The sequence below is a fragment of the Mobula birostris genome, chromosome 13 (genome assembly GCF_030028105.1).
Source record: "Mobula birostris isolate sMobBir1 chromosome 13, sMobBir1.hap1, whole genome shotgun sequence".
In the NCBI taxonomy this organism is placed as follows: Eukaryota; Metazoa; Chordata; class Chondrichthyes; order Myliobatiformes; family Myliobatidae; genus Mobula; species Mobula birostris.
The window spans coordinates 18,729,191-18,750,729 of record NC_092382.1 but is presented as its reverse complement, the minus strand read 5'-3'; the positions used below and the strand labels follow the sequence as shown (position 1 = coordinate 18,750,729).

The following is a 21,539-nucleotide window of genomic DNA, read 5'->3' as shown; positions in this document are numbered from 1 at the left end:
AGACGTCTATACCTCCCTCATCCATGTACCCACACAAACGTCTCTTCAATACTGCAATTGAACCTGCATCCACATTTGCACCACCTTCTGAGTGAAGGAGTTGGTCCTCAAATTCCCTTTAAATATTTCACTTTTTGTCCTAAACCCATGACCTTACCCAACCTGAAGGCCAAAGGCCTGCACGCATTCACACTATTTCTACCATCGTAGTTTTGTATACCTCTAGCAGGTATTCCCAACCTGGGGTCCACGGATGCCATGGTTAATGGTAGGGGTCCATGGCATAAGAAGGATTGGGAACCCCTGCTAACATCTGCCGTCATTCTGTGCATCAGGGAATCAGTTTATAACAGTTCAAACCTACCCCAGTAACTCAGTTCCTTAAATACCAGCAACATGGTTGCAAAGACAAATGATTTCCGGAAGTATATTGTAGATATTTCTCTGATATTAACCATACCTTTGAAACATTCCGTGTCTGCCAGGGCTCCTGTAGTCTCTGCACTAGCCTGCCATAAGGTCCGAGGTACACCTTCTCAGGCCCAGGGGATTTATACATCCTAATTCATATCAAGATAGCAAGCTCCTGATGTGTAATCCCTATACAATCTATGACTTAACTAACGTTCCTCGTTTCTATATCTAACTCCCGAGTAAATTCAGGCACAGAGTTATCATTAAAGATCTTCCCATCTCTTTCGGCTCCACGCACAGATATATCAGATCATCAGGAGATAGCTTGAGACAGCTATTGGGGCAGTACGGAAAACACAGGTTTTCTGAATAAATTATCCAGCCAGCAAATTTTCTGTTATTCATGGAAATGTGCTTATTCCAGTTTTCGTTTACAAGGTTCACAAGAGTGATTCTGGAATGAAAGGTTTTAAGTATGAGGGGAATTGGTGTCTCTGGGTCTGTTCTCAATGGTGGGATGGTGACTCTGGGAACAGGAACCTCAATGAAATCATGAGGTCTGGATGGAGTGGATGGGTTCAAGAAGTTTTTAACAGGAAGGGATATTGTATCTGAGGTCACAATCTCAACCCATTCAATTGTATCTGGGGAGCTTCCCTGCCATCAATCTGTCCAGTAGCAGGATCTGAATAAAACCTACATCAATGCCTGTGGTTGATTGTAGTTATAAGTTATTTGCAGACACAAGAATATGATGGAATTTTTAAACACTCAATTGAACAGAGAAGGACACTTAATGGTTATCACCACAATGCATTGTGTGATGTCCTTTGTAAATATCCTATCGTGACATTTGGAACAGACAAGCCGCATCCAACAGCGTGTTTTGATTTCGGAACAGCTTCTGCACTGCTGGAAGTTCTGTAGGGATGGAACTACCAACAGATTTACTGGATGCACCCCGAGACAGGGTTAAAACAGACATTGGAATTTTAGCTTCCCCATTACAAAATGGCCGAGTGTTCTCTGTTCATCTTTGTCATAATGAAGCTCAAAGCATGTCAGGTTGAGTCTGTTATTTCTTATTTCACTTAGTTCTCCTGAACCACTTCCTCCATCACCAGGGTAACAGCCCACCAGAGCTGCAAGGAGTTTGGAACATTTCTATTGCTCTCTGGTCACCGCCCCTCAGTGGCCTCTGGAGCCGGTGTGGATGCCTGGATGCCTTGAGCATTCACTGCATGGAATGTGAATCCTTTGTTGGAATGAAGAAGATAACTAATGAATGTAGGGATTGCATTTATACAAATCTGATTAGAATGTCGCTAACATCTTGCAGTCAGTCAATATTTGTACATCAAAAAGAAGAAAAACCTGTAGTGAGCTTCCAGTGATTTATTTTCAATTTTATATTAAAAGATTTTGTTCTTGTTACACTACGGGAGTTGTGGCGGCGAATTGCTCTGCTCCAGATCCCGCTCAGCAATAACATGGTGAACAAATGTGCTCAATTTACCTGCTGGAGAAAAGTTAAAATATATTCCCAGCTGCTGGTGACCCATAGCCCGGGTTCCCTGCCCAGTTAAAGCATCATCAGGTTCCAGTTCTGTTTGGGATGAGGGAGGTGTTAGTTTTAGAACTGGGAACAGACAAGACAACGCAGCGTATTACCGACTGGGAAGAGTCCTGAGAGTGTTGGTGATTGGACTAAAATCCTGGGATCGGGCTCCAGGATTATGGAACTGGCAGTGTCTGGACTTTGTCTTTGGCTTCGTGCTTCTGCAAATGGGGCTGGATTTTCTTCCTTCTGCAATGAAGCAGAAGTTTCCGGTCGGGTGGGTAGACGTTGGTTGTAAGGCATGAGCTGTAACGAGAGGTAGGACAAACTCTGTGCTGTAGGAGAATGAATTTAAATTGAATGTTCCACACAAGTCCATTTCCCAGGACACTTCGATCATTCCAGTGTAAAACTTGGATTGTTTCTCTAGTGTGGTGCAGGCTGGCCTGAGACTAGGTAGAGGTTTCTGAGATTATGAAAAGCATAGGTAGTGTAGATAGACGGTATCGTTCTCTCATGGTTGAAATATCTAATTCCAGACAGCTTGCATTTAAGGTGAGGTGGTGTCAAAGAGGATGTGAGAGGTAAGTTTCCCCCCCACAGAGTGGTGCGACTGGAATGTGCTGCCTGCGGTGGTGGTAGAGGCAGATATATTGGGGATTGGTAAGAGGTGTTTAGATCGTCACGTGAATGTGAGGGAAATGGAAGGATTGTGAACATGGTGCAGGCAGAAATGATTAGTTTAGTTGGACATTTGATTACTAATTTAATTGGTTCAGCACACCATTGTGGGCAGAAGAGCCTGTTCCTGTGCTGTACTGTGCTATGTTCTGTGTCTGTTGTCGAGAGGTTCGGGGTGATGGAGGCAAAAGAAGAGAGTGGGAACAACAGGCCAGCTGGAGCCCGATGTGGGAAATGTGAGATCACCACTTCTGTCGGAGAAACAGAAACACTGAGTGTGTTTAAATGGTGAGGGGCTCAGGTGCAGTGGGTAGGGTGAAGGTCAAAAGTACATTATATTATTCTTCGCCTCCGCCACATCTGTTCCCATCATGTGGCTGTCCTATTTCCACTATTGATGCTGTCCTCACTCATTTCTCCTCCATTTTCCTTCCGTTCCTGCTCACCCCATCTTCCCACCACTATAATAGTGATAGAGTTCCTGTTGTCCTTAATTACCACCCCTTCAGCCCCTGCAACTTCCACCATCTCCAAATAGATCTTACAACTAATCATATCTTTAGCTTCCTTGCTCCCACCCTGCCTTCTTCCTTCAACAGGGATCACTCCCTCCACAATTCCCTTGTTCATTCATTCCTCCTCACTAATCTCCCTCCACCCACTTATCACTACAAGCGGCCTAAGTACTACACCTACCTGTACACCTCCTCCCTCACCTCCATTCAGAGGCCAAAGCAGTCCTTCCAGGTGAGGCAACATTTCACCTGCGAATCTGCTGGGGTCATCCATTGTGTCCTATGCTTCCGATGCGGCCTCCTTTACATTGGTGAGACCCGCCATAAGTTGGGAGACCGTTTTGTTGAGCATCTAGGTATCATCTACCACAAGGGGGACTTCACAGTGGCCAAACATTTTAATTCTGATTCCCATTCCGATGTCTCGATTTATGACCTCCTTTTGTGCCAAGATCAGACCACCCTCAGAGCGGAGGAGCAACATTTTGTATTCCATCCCACAACCTGATTATATGAATATTGAATTCTCCTTCCAGTAAACAAATCACCCACCCCGCAAACTTCTCTATTCCACACTGTGAACTTTCATTTCTTCTCGCCGGCCTATCATTTCTCCCTGGATCCCTTCCTTCACCTTTCTCCTTTTAACACGTCTCTGATTCTTTCATCTCCAGCCCTTGACCTGTACGACACTTGACTTCACCTATCACCTTCCAGCTCGCCTCTTTTCCCCTACCTGTTTTTATTCAGATATCTTCCTTCTCCTTCCTCAGTAACGAAGAAGGCTCTTTGCCCAAAATGTCGACGGTTTACTCTTTTCCATAGATACTGCCTGATACGCTGAGCTTCTCCAGCATTTTGTGTGTTGCTTTGGATTTCCAGCATTTGCAGGCTTTCTCATGTTTAAGTCTGGTAATTACCGTAACAATTATTTAGGCTTTGGTGAGATTGTGCTGGAATATGGTGTAAAATCCTGCTCCCCATACTAACACGGGTTACACAGACCGAATAACAAACTGCCGGCAAAACTCAGTGGTTCAGGCAGCATCTATGGAGGGAAATGGACAGTCAACATTTCGGGCCGAGACCCTCCCTCTGGACTGAGAGTGGACGGGAAATAGTCAGAGAAAAAAGGTGAGGGGTGGGGATGGGGCAAGAGCTGGGGAGTGAGAGGTGGATCCAGGTGAGGGGGGAGGTGGGAAGGTGGAAATAGTAACGGGGGTGGGAAGTGAGTGGTTGGGGCAACACGGGGCTGCAGAAGATGGATTTTAATTCCATGGAGGATTATCAAGGAGATTAGAGAGTATTTGTTTCAGAGATTCAGCAGACTGATCCCTGGAGGACGATGACGATCTCTGATCGTCTTCACATAAAACAGAGGCCGGCAGATGTGTGAAGACCGAGGAAATGAGGATCGGGCAGAAACATGTGGCTGAGATGGGAGAGCAGCCGTCATTTTGTTGATGGTTGGAGGGGCTGAATGGCCACCTCCTGCTGTTTCTCACTTGATGTTTCAGTGTTCCTGTCCAGTGAGGCCGGAGGAATGTGAATAGAAATCAGTGTTTATAAACATAGAAGTTATATGAATGAAACCTGTACAATACCTGTTCAGGTCTGAATTGTGTGTCAGACGAGGTGGGTTGCGGCGAGCGATGGAGACGGCGAAGGTACCGTAGAAAAATTTAAAATGAAGCTGGTGGAAATATGAAATTACCTGTGTAGTGCGGCAGGTAGGTCGGGCAGAGTGTGGGAACCGAGGAGCTGAGGAACCGGCTCAGACAGGAGACCCTCCACCCATCACGTGATCCAGTTTCTTGCTCCCATTTCAAACGCTGATCTGCTTCCGATTGCTTCCGCGGCCCCGCCGCCGCTCTCACAGTCTCCGGGTGGGCAATGGTTTACTTTCCGTTCTCTGTTGAATCGGATCGCCGTTTGGTCCCGAGGGGAGAACGAGACCGACAATTTCCCATCGATGAGTTCTGAAACCGATCCCGTGGAGGAGGGAACTTTTGTTGGGCAGAGAGTCCCGTTAACTTCCTCGAACTGGCAGCCTCGTCCCGCTTCCTGGACACAACCTGTCATGGTCGGTCCGTGTTATGGGACCGTCACACCGAACCGCCTGAGATGAGCCGCCGCTCAGCCCCGGTTGTTCTGGTCCCAGGAGCGGGATGAGGTGGTGATGCCGAGACTGAACCCATCCGTTCAGTTGTACCTGCAAAACTTTACCCCCATCAGCCGGCCAGGTATCGGATCCAAACTTCACCGAGATCGATACCTGGGGTCGATAATTGTTTTACACTGGAAGCGGCCGTTCGGCTTGTTGTGTTCTTGCAGACTCCAGGGTTAAACAGAGTAATCGCACCCTCGGGACACTGATCCACGTGTATGAGTAGTTTCATCTTTCCCCTTTCAGACAGGACAGTGAGATCCAGATCTCTCACGTCCTCTCGGGGACTGGGAAGTTTATTTCCATCTTTTTTCCTTTGCTATTACTTGCCGAAATGCTTCTCAATATCTGGCCCTATTAATGCGAGAATTAAGTCTTCTATTTTCATCTATCTGGGTTTGTCGGAAATGTGTACACTCCCTCCAGAAGTTCCAAAGGAGCAAACCAGGTGTCTAATATTTCCACTCGATTAAAATGGGGAATCTTTAGTTTGATTTACATGTACAGAAGTAGAGTGAAAACCGTGTCTTCGGTATTATCCATACACATGAATACATTACAGCAGTACATTGAGGTAAAACGATACCAGAGTGTGACAACTCATTCTGGTTACAGAGGAAGTACAGTGCAGGTAGATATGTAGTACAAGGTCACATCGATTTAGACTGTGAGGTCAGGAGTCCACTCATCCCGCTGGGGAACATTCAGTTCGCTTATCACAGCCGAATGGACACCGTCACGGAGCCTGGGTGGTATGTTTCTGTTTTATTTTATCTTCGCCCCAGTGGGAGGGTGAGAAGTGAGAATGTTCAGGTTGTGGGGATCTTTCATTATGTTGGCTGATTTACTGAGGCAGTGGGGAGTGTAGACTGAGTCCATGGAGGGGAAGTTGGTTTCTATGATGTGCTCAGCTGTGTCCACAGTTCTCCGCTATTTCATTCAGTTAAAGGAAGAGCGGTAGCCGTGTGAAGATGTGAAGTACCCGGATGGGATACTCTCTGCGGAACATTGATAAAATGTGTAGAGTGGAAAAGGACATATACCAAAGTTTTTATTGTTTGTTCTGGCTTTGTAATATTGGAATCTGTTATCTAGTAGTGTGTACTATTATTTCAGTATCTGTGTATTACTGGACGACATTCCTTTTCCCACCTGGTTTCATCTGCTCATTCCCTGCTTATCTTGTTCAACCTCTGTCCAGTCTGTATCCCATTGCCGCAATGATATATTTCAGCAATCTCTCTTCTAAACTTTGCCTTCATTGTGAAGTTTTGTTTTGCATCTTTTCCAGGATTGTGTGTTTTTTTTTGTTTGTTTTTTTTTGATAGCTGGAAATACCAGAGGTTTAATTGAATACAGCATGTGGCAGGGTAAAAACAGCCATTTCAATTTTAGTTTCCCCGTTACAAAATGGCTGCAGTGTTAATCTTTGTAATAATGAAACTCTCAGCATCTGATGTTGAGTTTGTTGTTTCCTTTTTCGGTTATTTTCGGTGAGCCACTTCCTCCGTTTCCAGGGTAACAGCCCGTCAGAGCTGCAGCAAGTGTTGTACTTTTTATCACTCTGTGGTCACCGGCTCTCAGCGTAGAGACAGTGGCCTCAGGAGCAAATGTAACAGAGTGACAGTGGGAGGAAAGGATGCTGTGAGCATTGACTGTATGGAATGTATTACACCAAGGTCAGAATGAACTCTGAAATAACGAACTGATTGGAGTGGGGTGGTATTTAGATTTTAGCGCGTTGCTGATATTTTGCAATCAGTTACCATCTGTGCATTAAAATGAAGAGGGAGAGAATACTACAGTTGCAGGAAATTTGAAGTAAGATGACGAAAATACTGGAAAAGCTCAGCAGATCGACAGCATCTTGGACAGTTCCAGTTCTGATATTGGGTCTTCCACCATTTCTCCTTTCATAGATGTAAACTGATGTACTGAGTTCTCATAATTTTCTACTTTATAATGTTACATTTTGTTCCTGCTACACTGAGGGGAAACATGGCAGATAGCTGTGCTGGGCAAGATCCCACACAGCAATGGCATTGTGATCAAATGTGCTCAGTTTAGTCGTTGGAAACAAGCTGAAGTGTATCTGCATCCTCTCACAATCTACAGACCGGGGAACCAGCCTGACCACTGGCCACGGCAGAGGGTCATTAGGTTCCAGTTCCATCTCAGTTTGTGAATTGGAAATAGTAGGAACATCACGGCAAATCACCGGCACCAGAGCGTCTTTGTACGGGTGATAATATTGGGCAGGTGACTCTGAGAATATGGAACTGGCAGTATACAGGCTTCAGTCCAGGTTGGTAATTCGACAGCTGGTTTGGAATTTCCTCAGTCTGCAGTGAAGCTGAAGTCTGAGGCGGTTGGACATTGGTTATGGGGAAATTGCCGTCTGCACACCCAGTGGGACATCATACCTCTCAAGTATTCTGGAGGTTTTTGAAGAGCTAACTATGAGGATTGATGAAATAGGGCAGTGATGTTGTTCATCTGAACTTTGGAAATGTCTGTAAGGAGATCCCGCATGGCAGCTGATCTGGAAGGTTTGGTCACATGGGATTCACGGGGAGCTAGCGAGGTGGATTCACACCGGGATCGAGAACAAGAAGCAGAGGGTGATGATTGAAGATGGATTTAGCGAATGGAGGCCTGTGACGAGTGGGATGTGTGTGTCAGTGTCGAGACCTGATTAATTTGTTATTCATGCCATTGATTTGTATAAGAATGTACATGGCACGGTTAGCCAGTTTGATACTAATTTCGGGAGTCTAGCTGATATTGCAACAGGTTACAATGAATTTCCAAGACATCTTGGTTAGTTACGGAAATGGTCTGAGAAATGGTCAGTAGTTTTCAACTTGAACAAGTGAGAGTTGGTGCATTTGGACAGTCAGACCAGGGTGGGACTGGTATAGTGAATGAGAAGGCAAAGAGTGTTGTGGAACAAAAACAAAATTATCATTAATACGCAACACAGACTACAATTCAGGGACGTGTAGTCCTTTCTGAGCCAGACAGAATTATTTGAAAAAGTGAAATTAAAACAAACAGAAGAATCAGAACTGTCGATCTGGGTGCATTAATTTTGGTCAGGCGTTTGATCAGTTCCCCATTGTGGACTCATTCAGAAAGTCAGGAGGCATGGGACACAGGGAAACCTGGCTGATTGGTTCACAATTGGCTTACTCACAGGAGGCAGATGATTAGAGTGAATTCTGGCCGGAAGGCAGCGGGCAGCCGTGTTCCACAAGGAGGGTCGAAATTTCGGTACAGTTTACAACTATATTTGGAATCTGCAGTTACAGTGCTCCGAGAAATAGGACTGAGGGAAATAACCGATTTAATCTGATCACCCAGCAGCAGCTGGATAATTTGTAAAATTAGATTATGAAGACTAGCAGTCCTCTTTTATTATCATTTAGTAATGCATGCATTAAGAAATGATACAATATTTCCTCCGGTGTGATATCACAAAACACCGGACAGACCAAGACATTATAACATATAGTTACAACAGTGCAACAATACCATAACTTGATGAGGAACAGTCCGCATCTCACGCAGACGGGAGAAGGAAGAAAACTCTCCCTGCCATGCTCCAACACAGTCAACTCTGAGTCTTCAGAAAACCTCGAGCTCCGATCAGCCCTCCGACACCGAGTACCGAGCACCATCTCTATCCGAACGATTCGACCTCAATTATCTTTATTAGAGGTGTACAAAATCATGAGAGGCATTGATCGTGTGGATATTCAGAGGCTTTTTTCCCAGGTCTGAAATTGCTAGCACGAGAGGGCACAGTTTTAAGGTGCTTGGACGCAGATACAGAGAAGATGTCAGGGGTAAGACTTTTACGCAGAGAGTGGTGAGTGCGTGGAATGGGCTGCCGGTGGAGATGGTGGAGCCGGCAACGATAGGGTCTTTGAATAGTCTCCTGGATGACTATATGCAGCAGTAGAAAAATAGAGGGCTATGTGTAAAACCCAGGTAGTTCGAATGTAGGGATATGTTCAGCACAGCTTTGTGGGCCGAAGGGCCTGTATTGTGCTGTATGTTTTCTATGTTTCTATGACCACATCTTTCCGAGATTTAACAACTTTTCCATTTATTTGCACTTCTCAAAAATGTGTACAGTACAATTAAACCTCCCCCTGGAAGATCTAAATCAGCAATCCAGGCTGCCTTATATTTCCACACAACTACAGTGGAGAATCGGTTAATTACGCTTTAATTTAAATTTTGCACTCTTATTTAATTTAATACACACACACACACACACACACACACACACACATCTATAAATTTACTTTTTTCGGCTATGATGAATTACATTGTACTGCTGCCGTAAAGATCACACGTTCCAGGACATTGCCGGTGATATTAAACCAGATTCTGACATTGTCAGGGGAGACCCTCCCACCGGTCACGTGATCACACATTACCGCAGATGTGCAGCAGTTGCGGGTGTTACGGGCCTGCGGTTTCGCACTGTGGACTGTCACTTTAAGAGCACCTGAGTGAGACGGGACTATGACGTCAGTCAGAAGCTTTCACAGTTTGTGCAGATTAAAATAGAGAAAGAGAGAAAGAGAGAACGAACGAACGAACGAACAGCTACTCTGGCAGTCTGAGTACGAGTTGGAACTAAGAACTGCCGGGGCAGGATTGCTCCAGATGAACGTGTCTCAAACATCGTATAATCCATCGGAGTGGGTTCAGGAATGTCCTGTGGGACCACTCGAAGTTAACCCTTGCCTGGGTATATGATGTGGTCACCACTTGAAGACGACATTCCTGTGACAGGTCACTTTGGTGAGATATTTGAGTGGACTTTGGATCGATTCAACGGATAAGATCTTCGACGACGGCTCTTCCGTTTATCTGTGAAATTCGACGTGATCGCCTACTCTCTGCATTTGCCTGGGATTACAGATATCTCTCTCTCTCTCCCATTATTCACTTCGTGGACAACCGAACTTGCATATTTCACCCTCGTAAGACTCTAGCTTTGTTTCCAAGTTTGTTACCTTGGAAGCCACACACATATGTGCCTACGTAACACTGTTAACTTTTGTTTATCCTGCTTAAGTTAAGATATTATAAGTAGTTACTAATAAAGATAGTGGTTTTAACATCAAAACCAGACTCCATTTGTAATCTATTGCTGCTGGTTCGTCACACCGCTTTTTTTCCCAAGTCCCGCCCTCCGCTCTGCTTTACTGAGCCGAGGGAGGGATCGCTGACTGCGGGGTGAAGATATCAAGTTCACATCGGTGAGTATCGAGGCTGGTCCCAAGCGGGGAGGCCTGATCTTGGGCAGTCAGTGCCGTTAACTTCTCCGAATTGGCGGCCTCGCCCCGCTTCCTGGAGCAGAACCTGCCGGCGTCGGTCCGGGTTGTGAGACCTTCACAGAGAACCGTCCGAAATGAGCCTCCGCTCAGTCCCTGTTGTTCTCGTCCTGACGGGCGGGGGAGGAATGAGGCGGTGATGCCGGGACTATACCCATCTTTCATCTTTCATTTTTCGCCCGTTCAGACAAGGCGGTGGCGTCCAGATTAGTCACCTCCTCCCACTGTGGGTGGGCATTTGTTTTTCAGCCCATTTTACCGTTATGACCTGCTGAAGTGCAGCCACTGTTTCCCGATGTATGACCCTATTTACGGGAGATTTGAACCTCTTGCATTCATCTGTGCTTCTCAAAAAATTGTACACACACACACACACACGTCCTTATTGTGGTTCACAGTTTTTCTCTGTTATTATGTATTACTTAGTATTGCTGCCGTAAAGGCAACACATTTTTATGACACGTGCCGGTGATATTGAACCTGATTCTAATATTGACATGAGAGACTCACCAATCCCGTTTACCGCGGAGCTGCAGCATCTGCAGGTTTGTATCCGCTCCCCCACCACCGCTCTCCGCCCACCACAGCGCTGGAGACGCGGAGCTCATACTGCGCATGCTCAGTCTCGATAGTCGGTGGTTTCCTTTCCGTTCAGCGTTGATGCGGATCGTCGGCGGGGAGCCGGGGGAAGATTGACTGTCTGCGGGGGAAGCTCCCATCGGTGAGTATTGAGGCCGGTCCCGAGCGGGAAATCTGACGATGGGTAGTGAGTATCGTTAAGTCACACGGACAGGCGGTTTCGGTCCGGGTTGCTGGCCAAAACTTGCCGGGGTCGATCCTGGTTGTGGGACCTTCACACCGAGCCGCCGGAGATGAGCCTCCGCTCAGCCCCTGTTGCTCTAGTCCTGGGAGCGGGATGAGGCGGGATGCTGGAACTACTCCCATCTGTGGAGTTGTACCCGGGGATCTTTATGTCCATCACCCGGCCTGGTAGCGGATCTAAACTTCACCTGCAGCGATGCCTGGGGTCGACAATTGTTTTACATAGTTCCAGTACACGGGAAGCGGCCATTCGGCCTGTTGTGCTCTTGCAGACAGAGAAGATTAATGGCAGTAACTCCACGTTCGGGGCATCACCCCACGTGTATGAGCAGTTTTATCTTTTCCCCGTTGAGACCAGCAGTGAGATCCAGATCAGTGACGTCATCTCTTTCTGTCTGGGCATTTTGTTCTTGATTCCATTCCCCTGTTACGACTTGCCGATATTTCCGGGTATGTGACCATATTAATGTGAGAATTAAGCGTATTCCATTTATGTGTGTGTGTGTGTATATATATATTATCTGAATGGTGGCTGATTAGCAAAAGGGGAGGTGCAACGAGTCCTGGGTGTCATTATACACCAGTCATTGAAAGTGGGCATGCAGGTACAGCAGGCGGTGTAAAAGGCGAATGGTATGCTGGCCTTTATAGCGAGAGGATTCGAATAGTGGGGCAGGGAGGTACTACTGCAGTTGTACAAGGCCTTGGTGAGACCACACCTGGAGTATTGTGTGCAGTTTTGGTCCCCTACTCTGAGGAAAGACTTCCTTGCCATAGAGGGAGTACAAAGAAGGTTCACCAGATTGATTCCTGGTATGGCAGGACTTTCATATGATGAAAGACTGGTTCGCCTAGTCTTATAGTCATTGGAATTTAGAAGATTGAGGGGGCATCTTATTGAAACGTATAAAATCCTACAGGGATTGGACAGGCGAGATGCAGGAAGATTGTTCCCGATGTTGGGGAAGTCCAGAACGAGGGGACACTGTTTGAGGATAAAGGGGAAGCCTTTTAGGACCGAGATTAGGAAAAACTTCTTCAAACAGAGAGTGGTGAATCTGTGGAATTCTCTGCCACAGGAAACAGTTGAGGCCAGTTCATTGGCTATATTTAAGAGGGAGTTAGATATGGCCCTTGTGGCTAAAGGGATCAGGGGGTATGGAGGGAAGGCTGGGGCGGGGTTCTGAGTTGGATGATCAGCAATGATCATAATAAATGGTGGTGCAGGCTCGAAGGGCCGAATGGCCTACTCCTGCACTTATTTTCTATGTTTCTATATTTCTATGTGGGTTCCTCAATAGTGTGTACACTTTAGTGAAAACTCTCTACAGATGTTCCAGAGGAAAAGCTCGTTCTCTCTGATGTGTCCACACAATTAAAGTGGGGAATCGTTTATTATTGTCATGTACCGAGGTATAGTGAAAACCTGTCTTGCGAACCATCCATAGTAATCAATACATTACAACAGTGCATTGAGGTGATGGAAGGTAAAATAATAACTGAATGTAACAAATCATTATGGTTACAGAGAAAGTGCGGTGCAGGTAGACATATGGTCCAAGGTCACATGGAGTTAGATAGTGAGGTCGACAGTCCATCTTATTAAGCTGTGTCCTATCATACTGGGAACATTCAATTTGATATCACAGCAAAATGGAGGCCATCCTTCAGCCCAGTGGTATGTTTCTGTTTTCTTTTAATCTTCCACCGGATGGGTGGGGAGAGGTGAGAATGTCCAGGTTTGTGGAGAACTTTGATTCTGTTTCCTGTTTTGCTGAGGCAACGGGGAATATAGAGACAGTTCATGGGGGGTGGGGGCGGCCTGTTTCTATGTTGTGCTCAGCTGTGTCCACAGTTCTCTGATGTTTCAACTTCTCATGGGCAGAGCAGCAGCCGTACGAAGGCGGGAAGTATCCAGATCGGATACTTTCCATGACTCATTGATAAAGTTTGGTCAGGGGCAAACGGTATATGCCAAATTTCTTATTGTTTGTTCTAGCTGTGTCATTTTAGGATACCTCACTGATCAGTATCAGCAAACTTTCTTCTGACCTATGTCATCGTTGTAAAGTGCTCTCTTTCACCTTTTACTTCATTTAATTTTCCAGGATTCGTTGTTGTTTTATTATTTTTTTATTTTTTTGTGTGTTTTTGTTGTTGTTTTTTTTTCCTTTGTTAATAAGAACTACCAGAGGTCTAATTGAATACAGCACGAGGCAGGGTAAAAACAGCCATTTCAATTTTAGTTTCCCCGTTACAAAATGGCTGCAGTGTTAATCTTTGTAATAATGAAACTCTCAGCATCTGATGTTGAGTTTGTTGTTTCCTTTCTCGGTTATTTTCGGTGAGCCACTTCCTCCGTTTCCAGGGTAACGGCCTGTCAGATCTGCAGCAAGTGTTGTACTTTTTATCGCTCTGTGGTCACCGCCTCTCAGCGTAGAGACAGTGGCCTCAGGAGCAAATGTAACAGAGTGACAGTGGGAGGAAAGGATGCTGTGAGCATTGACTGTATGGGATGTATTACACCAGGGTCAGGATGAACTGAGAACTAACAAATGGGTTGGGGTGGGGTGGCATTTACTGTTTAGGGTGTTGTTGATATTTTACAATCAGTTACTATCTGTGCATTAAAACGAGGAGGGAGAGAATACTACAGTTGCAGGAAATTCAAAGTAAGGAGGAGAAAATACTGGAAACGCTCAGCAGATAGGCAGCATCTCGAACAGTCTCAGTTCTGAAACTGGGTCTTCCACCATTTGTCCTTTCAGAGATGTAGTCTGATGAACTGAGTTCCCAGCATTTTCTACTTTATAATTTTACATTTTGTTCCTGCTACACTGCAGGAAACATGGCAGCCAGCTGTACTGGGCGAGATCCCACGCAGCAAGAAGATTGAACTGGGATTAGCTGAGACACTGCCGCATATTACCGGCAGCAAAGAGCCCTGGGAGAGTTGGTGCTTGAGATACAATCTTGGGATGGGGGCTCCAGGAATATGGAACTGGTAGTGTTTGGGCTTCGGTCTACGTTGGTGCTTTTACAGATGTGGCTGGATGTTCCTCCTTCCGCAGTGAAGCAGACGTCTCCAGGGGCTGGATATTGGTAGCGTGAGTCTGTCAGTGTGAGATGTGGAAACACCCAATGTGATATGTGGAAAAGATGTGTGAGGCTCTGGGTGTGGGCTGTGACCCTCTGAGGTTGGATCCTGGGATACCACACGTTTTCACCCAGATAAAATGAATCAGGGGATCAGGTTGTCCGGGTTTTTGAGATGTTGAGCGAGTATTTCTGTTCTGTGCTCAGATGTTTGGTTCTGAGGTTCTGAAGTTCTGAAGCAAAGCAGAGAATGAGTTCCCATTCCATCCCTCGCAGGGAGAGGCTGTGATTAATACGCTATTTTGTGTTTGCCCCAGTAGAAATAGACCGGGGTTTCAGAATTCAATTCACTTTTGGAAATTCCCCCTCACTGTCACCTGTCTATCTGCCAGTGGGAGTCAAAGGGAAACTCAAGATGCTGAAGATAGAACAGAACATGGAACAGTACATCACAGGAACAGGCACATCGGCCACAATGGTGTGCCAAACCAGATAAAAAGTAAATCAACCCCCCCCCCCAAAAAAAATAATGACACCTACGTACACAATGTCCATATCCTCTCAATCTTCCTCACACCCATGTGCCTACCTAAACATCTCTTAATAGCTTCCAATGTGTTGGCTTCCACCACCATAACAGACAGCGCATTCCAGGCATCCACACCTCTCTGAGTAGAAAAACTTACCCTCACATTTCCTTTGCAACTACTCCCTCACACCTTCATTGCATGTCCTCTGGTATTAGACATTTCTAAACAGTGAAACAATACTCCCCGTCTACTCTATCTATGTCTTTCATAATCTTATAAACCTCCATCCGATCTTCCCTCAGTCCCTACCACTCCATGGAGAACAACCCAAGATTTTCCACTAAAAACTGGATGATGTTTGAATCCATTCTGATGAAAGGTTAGGAAACCGAATTGCTAACTTGTTTCCTCTCCCCACAGCTGTTCCTTACCTGCTGAGCATTTCAGTGATTCCAGTTTATCTGTATTACATTCACCCTGGAACATTTTGTGAGAGTTGACAGAAGAGTAAAGAAAGCACTGCTTTTCCCAGTACATTATCCTGGTACCAATTGTCCTGTTTTCCCCGGAAATGTATTCAGTACAGCTGTTGATAACAAGGTTCACAAGAATAATCTGAAGAATAAGCATTATGCATGTGGAGCATTTGATGGACCTGGGCCTGTGTTTAGTGGGGTTCAGAGGGATGGTGGTTGGGGTTTGGTGTGGGGGGGGGTGGAAGTTAGGGCGGGGGTGATTATTTACACCAACTGAATAACAGCAAGTCTGGATGCAGTGGGAATGGAGAGGGTGTCTTGATTAGACGGAGAGTCTGGGATCTGAGAGTGCTGCCTCAGAATAAAGAAGCTTCACTTTAAAACTGAGGTGAGAGCAATTACTTCAGCCAAATGTTGGTTCATCTGTGGAATTTGATGCCACAGAGGGTGGTGGAGGCTATCGTTGGGTATATTCATGTTCTGGATTGCTAAATGGGTTGAGTATTATAGCAGGGAAGCAACAATACAGTGTTGGAAAAATAATCCTTCATGATTGATTATGGAGCAGACTAGAATGACCATTTTACCTAATTCTGCTATGTATTATGACTTGTACCATGACTGAATGATGACCTATCAAAAAAAAAAGAGAAAATCTGCAGTTTCTGGAAATCCGAGTAATGGATGGCATGTTATCACCATTACACAGACCTGACTGTTACAAGGGCAGGATTGGTGTTTGATGCTCCAGGTTTTAGTTGTTTCATCATACATATGGGGGTGGGGGGTGAATGGGGGGGAATTCTCTGTACTAATTAGGGATGGTATCACAGCGACATACACAGAGGACATCAATGTGGGTGAAAGTCAGAAACGGAAAGTGGGGCTATCATTCTGGGAGTATTCTATAGGCCTCCCCCAAAGCCACAGGGATAATGAGAGCAGATAACTTGGCAGCGTTGGGAAAGGTGCAAAAGCAACAAGGTTGTTATCATTGTTGACCTCAACTTTCCTGATGTTGATTCCACCTCCTTGCTCCAAAATGTGTCAATGAGGCAGAATGTGTTGTGTGTCCAGGAAGTATTCTTGACCTAGTATGTGTATGGGCTAACTCGAGGAGTTGCCACACTGTATCTAGTATGAGGCAATGATGCAGGTCAGATGACAGATGTCACGATGGGTGGCCCTTTTGAGATAGTAACCACAACACCCCAACTTTTATCATGGTCATGGACAAGGATAGTAGCAGACCCTACGAGACAGTATTTAATTAGTGGATGGATAGTTACAATGGTATTCGGAGCAACTTTGGGGTGTAAATTGGGAAAACATTTTCAAGGGGAAATACACAATGGAAATGTGAAGGTTGTTTTAGGAACACTTATATACGGTTCCACCCACAGTGAAAGAATGTTTATATAAACAAACTGTGGTCACAAGAGATGAGAACATTTAAGCAAGAGGGAAAAGGAAGCATTATTTAGGTTTAGGAAGCAACATCCAAGCAAGCCTCTAGGAAATTATAAGGTAGCCTGGAAGGAGCTTAAGTAATGACTTAGAGGTCGAAGGAACTTGAGGTGTCCTTGAGAAGCAGGATGAAGGAAAGCCCAAGGCGTTCTACATGTGGGAAAAGAAGAGGAGGATGAATAGATTGAGGGTAGGACTACACAGGAGCAAGGGAGGAAATGTGCCTGGAGGATGCGGTGATGCGGTGCTTAATGAATGCTTTGCTTCAGAGTTACCAATGAGATAGACAGTGATTGTGACGATAGCAGTTGGGATGTGTAGATGGAGTGAAGAGGCCAAGAGTGAAATGGGCCCGACACAGGAAATTGGGACCATCTCTGTGGGCACTGTGGTCAGCATTGTCTCATTGTGCTGAAGGGTCTGTGTCTGTGCTCTGTTGCTCTCTGACTCTGTCAATAGGATTCGCCAGATATCACTGGACTGACGTACAGACATGGTGTGGGAGTTGATGTTAACAGGGAATGTTTGTTCCCTAAGCAAACTGCTGCTCTGATACACAGGGTGGCGATACGGTCACATTTTGCAAAGAATCGTACTCTTTCTGACTCACTGTCTGCTTGTTGTATGTAATTCAGGGCATCACCAGCAGCTGGAACTGTCCTGAACCGCGACCAAAGTGTAAACAAGACGACGACAATCGTCAGTCAGAATCAGAATGGCTACAGGTACGTTCACTGGGATCTTTATCATTAAACTTCTGTCCTGTAGCTGCACTTCGAAGGTTCAATCGTTAGGCATTAATATCGAAATAGTAAAATGGATTCAGCAGTGGCTGGATGGGAGATGCCAGAGAGTGGTGGTGGATAACTGTGTGTCAGATTGGAGGACGGTGTGTAGCGGTGTGCCTCAGGGATTGGTAGTGGGTCAAGTGTTGTTTGTCATATATATTAATGGTCTAGATGATGGGGTGGTAAATTGGATTAGTAAGTATGCAAATAATACTAAGATAGGTGGCATTGTGGATAATGAAGTAGATTTTCAAAGCTTGCAGAGAGACTTAGGCCAGTTATAAGACTGGGCTGAAAGATGGCAGATGGAGTTTAATCCTGAAAAATGTGAGGTGCTACATTTTGGTAGGACTAATCAAAATAGGACATACATGGTAAATGGTAGGGCATTGCAGAATACAGTAGAACAGAGTGATCTAGGAATAATAGTGCATAGTTCCCTGAAGGTGGAATCTCATGTGGATAGGGTGGTGAAGAAAGCTTTTGGTTTGCTGGCCTTTATTAATCAGAGCATTGAGTATAGGAGTTTGGATGTAACGTTGAAATTGTATAAGGCATTGGTAAGGCCAAGTTTGGAGTATCGTGCACAGTTCTGGTCACCAAATTATAGGAAAGATGTCAATAAAGTTCAGAGAGTATAGAGGAGATTTACTAAAATGTTGCCTGGGTTTCATCTCCTAAGTTACAGAGAAAGGTTGAACAAGTTAGGTCTTTAGTCTTTGGAGCATAGGAGGTTGAGGGAGGACTTGATAGAGGTGTTTACAATTATGAGGGGGATTTATAGAGTTGATGTGGATAGGCTTTTTCCATTGAGAATGGAGGAGATTCAAACAAGAGGACATGAGTTGAGAGTTAAAGGGCAAAAGTTTAGGGGTAACATGAGGGGGAACTTCTTTACTCAGAGTGTGGTAGCTGTGTGGAACGAGCTTCCAGCAGAAGTGGTTGAGGTAGGTTCGATGTTGTCGTTTAAAACAAATTGGATAGATATACGGACAGGAAAGGAATGGAGGGTTATGGGCTGAGTGCAGGTTGGTGGGACTAGGTGAGAGTAAGAGTTCGGCATGGACTAGAAGGGCCGAGATGGCCTGTTTCCGTGCTGTAATTGTTACATGGTTACTAGTTCAGATGAAGAAACTTACACAGGTGCTAACAGGGCAGAGAAAAGTGTCATTGATCCCACTGGTAAAGTGGCTTTGTGTAATTGATCAGTCCAACAGTCCCAGTGCAGGGACCTGACACCAGTAATGGTCGAATGACTTCGTTCACCAGGCAAAGCTCCACCTGAGTGAAAGGAGCCGGAGACCCTGAATCAGTAGGTTGAGAGTGAAACACAAACAGGAATGTGACGGCGGTGTTGTTTGTTACGTAAAAGTCCAGGCTCAGGGCTTGTTGCACATCGGCCTGTTTAGAGGTGAAAGACATCTCCAACTTTTATTTATAAAATTCAGATGAGGGAAATTTTCCAAACTCTGAGGGAAAGTAGATGAGGGAAATTTTCCGAACTCTGTTTTCTGTAACCGAGCCGAGAACATTGCCAGCCTTGGAAATGGCTGAGGATCAGGAGACACTTCATTTTAGATAAACTTGTGGTCTGGTTTGGTGTATCACTGTCTGGTATGGAGGGGCTACTGCACAGGACCGAAAGAAGCTGCAGGAAGTTGTAAATCTGGTCAGCTCCACCTTGGGTATGAATCTACAAAGTACCCAGGACATCTTCAGGGAGCAGTGTCTTAGAAAGGCAGCGTCCATTATGCAGGACCTTCAGCACCCAGGGCATGCCATTTTCTCACCGTTACCATCAGAAAGCAGGTACAGAAGCTTGAAGGCACACACTCAGCGATTCAGGAACAGCTTCTTCCCCTCTACCATCCGATTCCTAAATGGACATTAAATCTCTGGACACTACCTTAGATTTTTTTAATATACAGTCTTTCTGTTTTTGCAAGTTTTTAAAAAATCTATTTAATATTCGTAATTGGTTTACTTGTTTATTTTTTTTTATTCAGTATTATTTTTTTCCCTGCTAGATTATGTATTGCATTGAGCTGCTGCTGCTAAATTAACAAATTTCACGTCACATGCCGGTCATAATAAACCTGATTCTGATTTTGTTTTAATATCCCAATCCATGTCTGGTCTGTGGCCAAATGGTGAAAGTGAGTTCTCAATATTTCCCTCTTGAGATGATCTGCTACCTGAATTTAAATTCCCAGTGCCTCTGATGGGAGACCCGGTATAACCAATGACCAACTGTCACTGTCTCCGGTGGGCATTGTGATTGTGCTCAACTCTGTGATTCCAGGTGGAATAAAACAGAGATTACAGCCTGGAAACGAATCCTTTTATTTGTGTTTACAGCCTCCTCTGACTGCGTGCAATTTATACTCATCACCCGCCACGTGAAAAAATGCCCCTTCAGTCCCTTTTAAATTTCTGCCCTCGAGTCTCAGACTCCCCTAACCTGGGAAACATATTATGACTATCCACCCTCTCTGCACCCCTGATTACTTTATGTACGTGTGTAAGGTCACCCTTCAAGCTCCCCTGATCCAGGGCAAACTGTCCCAGCCGAAACATATAACACAAAAACCAAGCAGCTCCATCCAGTAACATACTTGTCAATCTCCTCGACAGTCTTTCCAGCTGAATCACATCCATCCTATAGATCAGCAACCGCAAATGAACGCAAAGCTCTCTCGGTGAGACTTTAAGTTTAGCTACGAGAACTGCACGCCAAGACGCTCCCTTTGCCAATGACTTGTATAGTTGTTACATGACAATCATCCTCCAGGTGACGGGATGGGACCCAGGGGACCAGGCATCAAGGCAATGGTCAGTCTGTGACCCAGGGGACAAGACAATGTAAGACAAAGCAAACGGAGAACGTGTGATCTAGAGGATCGGACCATGAGTAATCCAGTGGATTGTTTGTGAGTGACACAGGTGACTGGACAGTTTGTGACCCAGGGAGATTTATGTTTATGAAAGATAATCCCAGTGATAATTCCCCGTATCACCTGATGCTGTTCCATTAATAACCGCTGGTTATCAGTGTGTTCAACTAATGCGTAGTCGGTGATCAGTATTACTGTGTCTATCCAGTTTTTTCCTGGGAGTGGATGTGTCCAGACACCGGCTTATCGGGACGGTCACCTAGCAGGAAGTGTGGTTCTCATTCACTAGCACAGTCCCACTCCAAATCTGGTCAGCCGGAGTCTCGGCTCCATTGCAGGCACCCATTGTGAATCCTTGCTCGAGTATAAATCACTCTAAACCTGCTATTCATCATTTACTTCAGGTGGGAAATTAAATCGGGTACGGAAAGTACTCCAGAGGTTTTTACCAGGCAACTCATTGAGGGAAGATGATCGGGACATGGGAAGCAAGGTACCAAAGCAGGGTCAGATTGAGAGCGACGTCCCAATGGAATGCGGTCCGGCCGCAGCGGAAGTGGAGCAAATTCAGCCCAGAGAGAGTGACGTCAGAGACACTGAGCAGAACCCTGGAACTGGTACAAGTGAGGCGACTGTCTGTCAGCCCAGAGACAGTGACGTCAGAGACACTGAGCAGGACCCTGGAACCGGTACAAGTGAGGTGACTGTCTGTCAGCCCAGAGACAGTGACGTCAGAGACACTGATCAGGACCCTGGAACTGGTACAAGTGAGGCGAC

At 45.5% G+C, this 21,539-nt stretch overlaps 1 long non-coding RNA gene across 4 annotated transcripts; it reads left to right on the top strand.

Moving 5' to 3' along the window:
• The first annotated feature begins 5,971 nt into the window (after positions 1 to 5,971).
• On the top strand, positions 5,972 to 21,529 carry LOC140208490 (uncharacterized). 4 transcript variants are annotated; one of them, XR_011888799.1, is made up of 3 exons: positions 5,972 to 6,087; positions 17,716 to 17,805; positions 21,167 to 21,529. It is a non-coding gene; the product is annotated as an uncharacterized lncRNA (long non-coding RNA). The 4 variants fall into 4 exon arrangements; XR_011888801.1 differs by lacking the exon at positions 5,972 to 6,087 and adding an exon at positions 9,865 to 10,614; XR_011888798.1 differs by lacking the exon at positions 5,972 to 6,087 and adding an exon at positions 10,641 to 11,410.
• Positions 21,530 to 21,539: the final 10 nt, after the last annotated feature.